The 7,052-nt window shown below is 39.0% G+C and overlaps 1 long non-coding RNA gene across 2 annotated transcripts; it reads right to left on the minus strand.

Moving 5' to 3' along the window:
- Nucleotides 1-1,157: 1,157 nt before the first annotated feature.
- Nucleotides 1,158-6,233, minus strand: LOC138917317 (uncharacterized). 2 transcript variants are annotated; one of them, XR_011425138.1, is made up of 4 exons: nucleotides 6,175-6,233; nucleotides 5,957-6,063; nucleotides 3,193-3,270; nucleotides 1,158-1,286 (listed from the first exon to the last, which is right to left on the minus strand). It is a non-coding gene; the product is annotated as an uncharacterized lncRNA (long non-coding RNA). The 2 variants fall into 2 exon arrangements; XR_011425137.1 differs by lacking the exon at nucleotides 6,175-6,233 and having other exon boundaries at nucleotides 5,957-6,094.
- Nucleotides 6,234-7,052: the final 819 nt, after the last annotated feature.

Genomic DNA, 7,052 nt, shown 5'->3' on the forward strand with positions numbered 1-7,052 from the left:
TTATTGGGATGGGGTATATCTATAAGTTGTGCAAATGTTGGCTATTTCCCTTCTTTTAATTGGTGAATGTGAAAACTGTTTCCCCAGAACCCGCCTCTGACGGAAGCCAGTGTCTGCTGGTAACAGGAGCCTGTGGATAAGGTTTACTCTCCCTTCTGTTTGGCACAAGGAGAACAATACACAAACTGAGCCATTACTTTGCTGACAATACAGCAGATCAGCAAGAGCTGATGCTTATCTATGACTGAGAAGGCCCCACCATAGTTCTTTTTACTTAAGTAATTTAAACCCTTTTTAAATTTTTTTATCAGTAAGAAAAGAAGCTCTGCTGTTAAATTGAGGGAATAACATTCTTAGTGTCACTGAACACCAGAGGGTTGGAATCTCTACATGTCCTTGAAAAAAGATAGGTGTTATCTGCTCCTGACTGCAATATTTCAGGGGAAGAAGTTTTCTGTTGTAGTTTCTTGTGTTTTTTATTTGTCTGTCATGGGACAAACCTCATACATTCCATTCACAGGAAAGGTTTCCCAGGAAACTTCCATTCGGAGCTAGAAAAAAGATAAAGAGACGCAAACTGAGACCTAGGGGGAATGTTAATGAGGACCATGAATGTTTCTGACCTGTTGTCGGATTTACTATTGACAATGACAAGGAATATCATGTAACAGGAGCCTTCAAAAGAGTGTTTCTTTGGTACTCCACTGTATGGAACACTTGGCTAGAAGAGTTTGAACACTCTGTGTTTTATCATTTGAGCCATAAAATGCCTGTTGACAAGGAGATTCAAGTTCGCTTCTTCTTTCTTTGTCTAAGAGTCATAACAACTTTGATTCTCTCCCTCCAACATTAATGTCCCAACTCATAGGGAAAAGAATTCCACCATTCCTCTTCTGTATTCATCTTAACTACAGTCTCCTTTCCAAGTATTTTGATTCATGGTTTAAAAAATTAAGATCAGGTATCAAATAGATCTTGTTTTTCAAAGTTTCCTAAGTGAATTAAAAAAAAAATTAGAGATTACGTACTTAGAGAACACACAGATATTTTTCTTGCTGTCAGTGTTCTTTTCTTCCGTGGAGAAAAAAAATCTTCCATGATGTCTGAAAAATCCAGAGGGTATTTTCTATCAATATTTCCTAAGAGAAAATTATGAATGATCGTGATCATACCTTACATTTGTATAGTCATTCACAATGTACTCTCATGTTTCTTGTCTTATTCGAGATACCAACAGTCCTTTGAAGTCCAGAAGATCGAGTTGTTTTATAGATAAGGAAATGAGCCTACAGAAATAGAATGCTCATCAAAGACATAAAAGTAGTAACAAGAAAAGCCAAGACCACAACCCATGTCCCTGATCTCTCATCCAAAACCAATCTGGCTCTCTCAGTGAATAACCATCGCACTTAGTCCTGCCCCCACTGAAGCCTTGAGTCCCTTTCTTCTGGTAAGATCAGCCCTGCATTAAACAAAAACTACAACAACAATTTAGTCAATAGGAACGAGGATTTCCTAGGTGGAAAGTTGTCAAGAATAAATGTTGGAATTAAGAAAAAATAGAAAGATGACATCCGCAAGAGGCTAGAGGGTCATTGTAAAGGGGCCTCACTGTGCCAGCTCCTCTCTGCATGGTCAAACTTGGGCCTCCAGGTACACAGCTAAAACGCCAAGTCTGTCATAGAGCCCTGGGAATTCTGCAGCCAGAAGTAATGCTCCCTCCATGGACTCTGTGTGTCCTTTACCTATTTGAGATGCTGCTGACCATTCAGAAGGAAAGCTACACGGTATCTTGGAAAGATCACTGGATTTGGAGCCAGAAGATTTGAGTTCCAACTCTGACCCTGGGCATGCAACTTAACCCTGCTGCATTTCTGTAAAAATGTCTAGAATTTGTAGGGTTGCTGTGAGGATTAAATTAGCTAATACTTCCAAAGGCCTTGGCAAAAAGTACGTATTCAATAAATGTTAGGTATCATTATTATCAGTATTAATCTAACATACCCATTTTACAGAAAACAAACTGAGCCATAGAGAAAAGAGAAAGTTTGCACTGAAGCAAAGGTGGGTAAATAATAATAGTACCGAACTTACAGGATTGTTGTGAGGATTAAATATATGTGACATGTGCCTTACGAAGTGTAAGTTGTTTGTATACATATGCTAATACACCATTTGGAGTGCATACCCTTGAAGGCAAGAGGAATATCTTCTCTATCTTGTCCCTCCTCCAGAAGCTGGAAGAGGCCTTCCACAGAGTCAGTGCTAAATAAGTGTTAACCGAACTAGTTCTACATACAGCCACTTGAAAGGATGTCAGACATGTTATCGAGAGGTTATAAATTATCTAATTTATCAAATTTATTGACCTATGCTTCTACATATTCAACCAAGACCTCCTTTTTCATTACATTATCAACAAAACATCATTGATCATTGATTTGGTAAATGACTGGCCAGCCATCCAGTTCAGGAAGCCCTTGGAATGGTCTGGAACACTTCAATTGTTAAGGAGATAGTTTTTCTCTTGTCAATTGGGTCTAAATGTCTAACCCTCAAGCATTCATCTAGAAGTAGTATGAACTTCTTTTTCCAGGCATTCACCTCCAGGAAGACTAGGAGGCCAAAGGAAAAGCAAGGTGAAATCTCCTTAGCAATAAATACCACTCTGAATTATAGTCCTCCTATACTTGCAACTCATTGATTTCCCCCCAAATCCACAGCTCACTTCCTTTATTTGGCCCCTAGCTAACACATTTTACCTGTTCAGGACAGTTTTCAATTGAAAGATTCCCAGTAGGCCTTGCTAGGAAAGGGGGATGTGCAGGTGCCATTGGATACATCAGGATGTCCCCAGAAGAGTCTATGCTGGTGTTATGTATCAGGGAAGAGACAAAGATAGAAATGCTTGGGAAACTTAACAGATCTTTTGCTCAAGATGCGTCCTGATACTAGAATCAAAAGCTCCTGTCAGAAAGGTGTGAGTGAGCTGGCATTGCTCCTTCCCTTAGGCTGGAATTTCTTGTTCCCATCTTCATATCGGATCCACAGAAATTCACCTTAAAACTCTTTTGAAAATCGTAATCCTGTCCAGGAGTAAAGCCAAATCCAGGATGCCTACACTGAGTATTCTAGAAGTTCAGAGTCAATATTCTTTATAGTTAAGAATAAAATTTTCGAATTTTCCCTCACCTTTCCTTCTTTGTTGTCAGAGCCGTCCCAGCATCTTGAAGCAATGATCTTTCACAATTTAAACACTGGTTCCAACACCTTAGAAAGAAAAGCCAATAAGAATTTGGTTATATATTAGCAAACTGGAAATAGGACTTTGAGTCACTGGAAGAAAGTAGAAACCTATTCATTCAATTTTCTGACAAGAAAAAGCATCATTCCCTACGTTTCACACTTCAGTCCCTCTTAGAAATTATTCTAGGAACACAAGGCCAAATTATGGGCATCCAAGGACAGCCTGGCTAAACCACAAAGAAAACTAGGTGAGCAATGAACCTATTAGCATGTGTCCTCTCAGGCTGATGACTGTCATTAGGCTCCTGGAGGATGACATCATTTTCTGTAAGAGGCAGTCAGCTTGAAAATGTCAACTATCTCGGTGAATTAATTCTTGCAGCTGCTTTATGCTGCCTTCTGCTCCTCGCTAAAAGAAATGGACATATTTCATTTCTGGGATCTGTCAGACATGTTGCTGTTTTAAATATTACATTTTAAAGCCCAATCCAATCCGAACATACTGTGTTTTGAGAAGCCTGGTGGAAAAAAACATTGGCTTCAATAACGTAAAAGGTCAAGGTGTAAAACTCTATCAGCTCGTTTGAAAAATAATCCCTTTTTTTGGTTCAAATTGCTTTCATCTTAAAATGTCATTTTTTTTCAAAGACTTCCCTAGTATGAAGTTAATAGGAACACTTAAACTACACTGATGCAGTCATAAAATAGTCATATGGGGAAGCAGGGGTAGAAGGGAGGAGAAAAGGAGATGGATTTGAGAGGACAGATAATATAGCTGCAGACACAACCCATCCAAACACTCTTGCTTCTGAATGTAGCTCTTTTTCACTTCACCGGCCACATAAGAAAAAAAATAGTGTCATTTATTAATTTATTCAGTAAACATTATTGAATGTCTATATTTTTTTCAGATCCTGTGCTGGGGAAAAAATGATTTAAAGACACTTCCCACCTCTAAGAGAACTCCAAGTTCAGTGGGGGAGAGAGATGTCAAGGGAGGTAATAAAATAGTTTGAACGTTCCATAAGAGAAAGATTCAGCAGAAATTTCTGAGAAAGATTATGCATGTTTATAGACAACGACTACACAATTCTGTATGTAGGGGGGAGTAAGAGGAAATGGAAAAGAAAGACAAACAGAAAACTGTCTTTAAAAAATAACTACACAGGTATCAGGAATAACCTTCATAGATGAATAAAGCACCTGATAGTGATGTCAGAAACACCAAAAAGAGCCTTTCAGTCCCTCAAAATATCTTTCTTATCTTCTGTCTAATGTCTGAAGTACTTTGAATGGAAAACAAATACTTTAAATCCACTATTAGACTTGAAAACTGGGAGATGTAAATCATTGATTTAAATAAACATTAAAGTGTAATTGACTGATACTATGTCGTCTTTCTGATAGTGAGTTTGCAGAGAGGTGACTGGGAAAGCATCACGCCTAAAGTGATAGGAAAAGAGTAAAATTAAGGGCTATACAAAATGATATGTTTCCTTTCCTGTTTTTATTTAAATTGTTTTAATTTACAGTGAAATGCATAGATCTTAGGTGTTATCGTTTGATGACATGGTTTGATGTTATGGCTTCATGAATGCAAACACTCCATATAGCCCAGACTCCTATCAAGACCCAGAACATTCCCATCATCCCACAGAGTTTCCTCCAGTCCTTTCTAGTCAATCTCCACTGCCCTCCTGGCCAAAGGGAATCACTGTTCTGATTTCTTTTGCCATAGGTTAGTATTGCCTGCGTTCTTAAATTTTGTATAACGGAAATATTCTGTGTGCACTCTTGCTTCTGATATCTTCCACACAGCATGATGTAGCCAAGTATCATGAAGATCAGGAGTTGCTTTCTTTTTATTGCTGAGTAGTATTCCATTGTATTAATATAGCACAATCTGTTTATACAGGATCTGTTGATGGACATTTGCGTTGTTTGCAGTTTTCATGTATTATGAACAGAGCTATTATGAACATTCTTGTACAAGCCATTTTGTGGATATACATGTTAATTTCCATTGGGCAAATAACTAGGAGTGGGGGGCCAGCCCCGTGGCCGAGTAGTTAAGTTCACGTGCTCCACTTCGAAGGCCCAGGTTTTCGCTGGTTCGGATACTGGGTGCAGACACAGCACTGCTCATTAGGCCACGCTGAGGCAGCATCCCACCTGCCACAACTAGAAGGGCCCACAACTAAAAAATATACAACTATGTACAGGGGGGATTGGGGGAGAAAAAGCAGGAAAAAAAAAAGAAGATTGGCAACAGTGTTAGCTCAGGTAACAATCTTTAAAAGAAATAAATAAATAACTAGGAGTGAATGCTAGGCTATAAGGTAAATGCGGGTTTTAACATTTTTAGCGGGATTTATCATGGAAGTAGGGGCATGTAAACTCAACCCACGAGCATGAGATAGAAAAGGAAATAAGGTCCCCCCAGGTCGTGGAAAGAGGATAGGCAAAAGCAGGGGGTAGGGAAGTGGCTGTGCAATTTGGGAAGGTGAACAGTCAGATGTGAATCATAAGGTGCAGGGAGAGCATTCTTTCTGGCAAACAGCTCCTGGGATGTTTCCAAAGTCTGTGTTATTGTTAACAGAGTCTACAGAGTCTGAAATAATTACTGGAACTTCTGAAAGTGTTACTAAGCTTTTCAGAAAGCGTCATTGTTTCTGGGAAGCCTAAGAATATAACAAAAATAAAATCCTACCTCTTGCTCAAGTGTCTGTTTCCAGACCTGATTTGGTAGAAGAGGTATCCAGCCGAGTGTTGGAGATTGGTCCCACCACTGTCATCCAGGCATCATTTCCATTGCATCTTAAGAAAAGGATCTGAATTGGAACAAGTCTTCCCCTCATGGGACCCAGACTCGACTATTTGATAGCACAAGTCAGTTCTCTGCCCCATTTTGCACACTCAGGTCTGTACCTAATTGCTGTGGGATCCCCAGAGTTGGAGATAAAATGCATCAACTTGCTGGCTGGAATGTATACTGTTCAAATACTATCAGTACAGTCTGTTTTGCCAAAGCCTCCTTGAAGTTTATTATTAACTTCTTTCAATGGGTTGGGATTCTTATGTATTACCTTTGATCACTCAAAAGGGAAATGAAAGGTTGTTAAATGATTCAATCTACTCTCTGGTTTTTTCTACCCCAACACATAATTAAGGACTGAGAGCAGGATTGCTATCTCTACATTATTTTTCTTGATTCTACCAACTGTTCTCCAAGAAAAGAGATTCCCAAACCACAAATTCACCCCAAAGGACACTAAATCTCAAGAAAGATGTATAATATTCATAAAAATTAAATACAACACAATAACAACAATAACACACACACACATTTATCCTAGGAGTCTCTGAAACAACAGACAGTCAACAAGTGACCATGTAGATAAGAGTTACGTACTATCCCCACCTCTTGCTTCTAAAGGGATCTTGTGTGTCCCTAGAACTCCTGTTATTCATAAAGCCAGTCACACACAGGATCAGACAGTCTGGGCTAGGTGACACTGCAATTACAGGGGAAAAAAATTCAGTGACATACAAAAACAGAGGCTTAGTTCTTACACTACTCATTTGCTCTAGAGTGCTGGCGAAAGGCTAAGGGATTAGGAGCCTTGGGACCTTCTACGAATAGCCACATGTCCTGGGTCAAGACTTTCACCCTCTCTGAACTGAATTACTTTATCTATAAAATAAAAATATTGTGTCAGATGATCTCTGAGACCATTTCCAACCCTGGGATTCTGTAACAAATAAAGAAAAATCACCAAATTATAAGAATTCTCATCAAACAGGCA

Source organism: Equus caballus, chromosome 14 (assembly GCF_041296265.1).
Source record: "Equus caballus isolate H_3958 breed thoroughbred chromosome 14, TB-T2T, whole genome shotgun sequence".
Classification (NCBI taxonomy): Eukaryota; Metazoa; Chordata; class Mammalia; order Perissodactyla; family Equidae; genus Equus; species Equus caballus.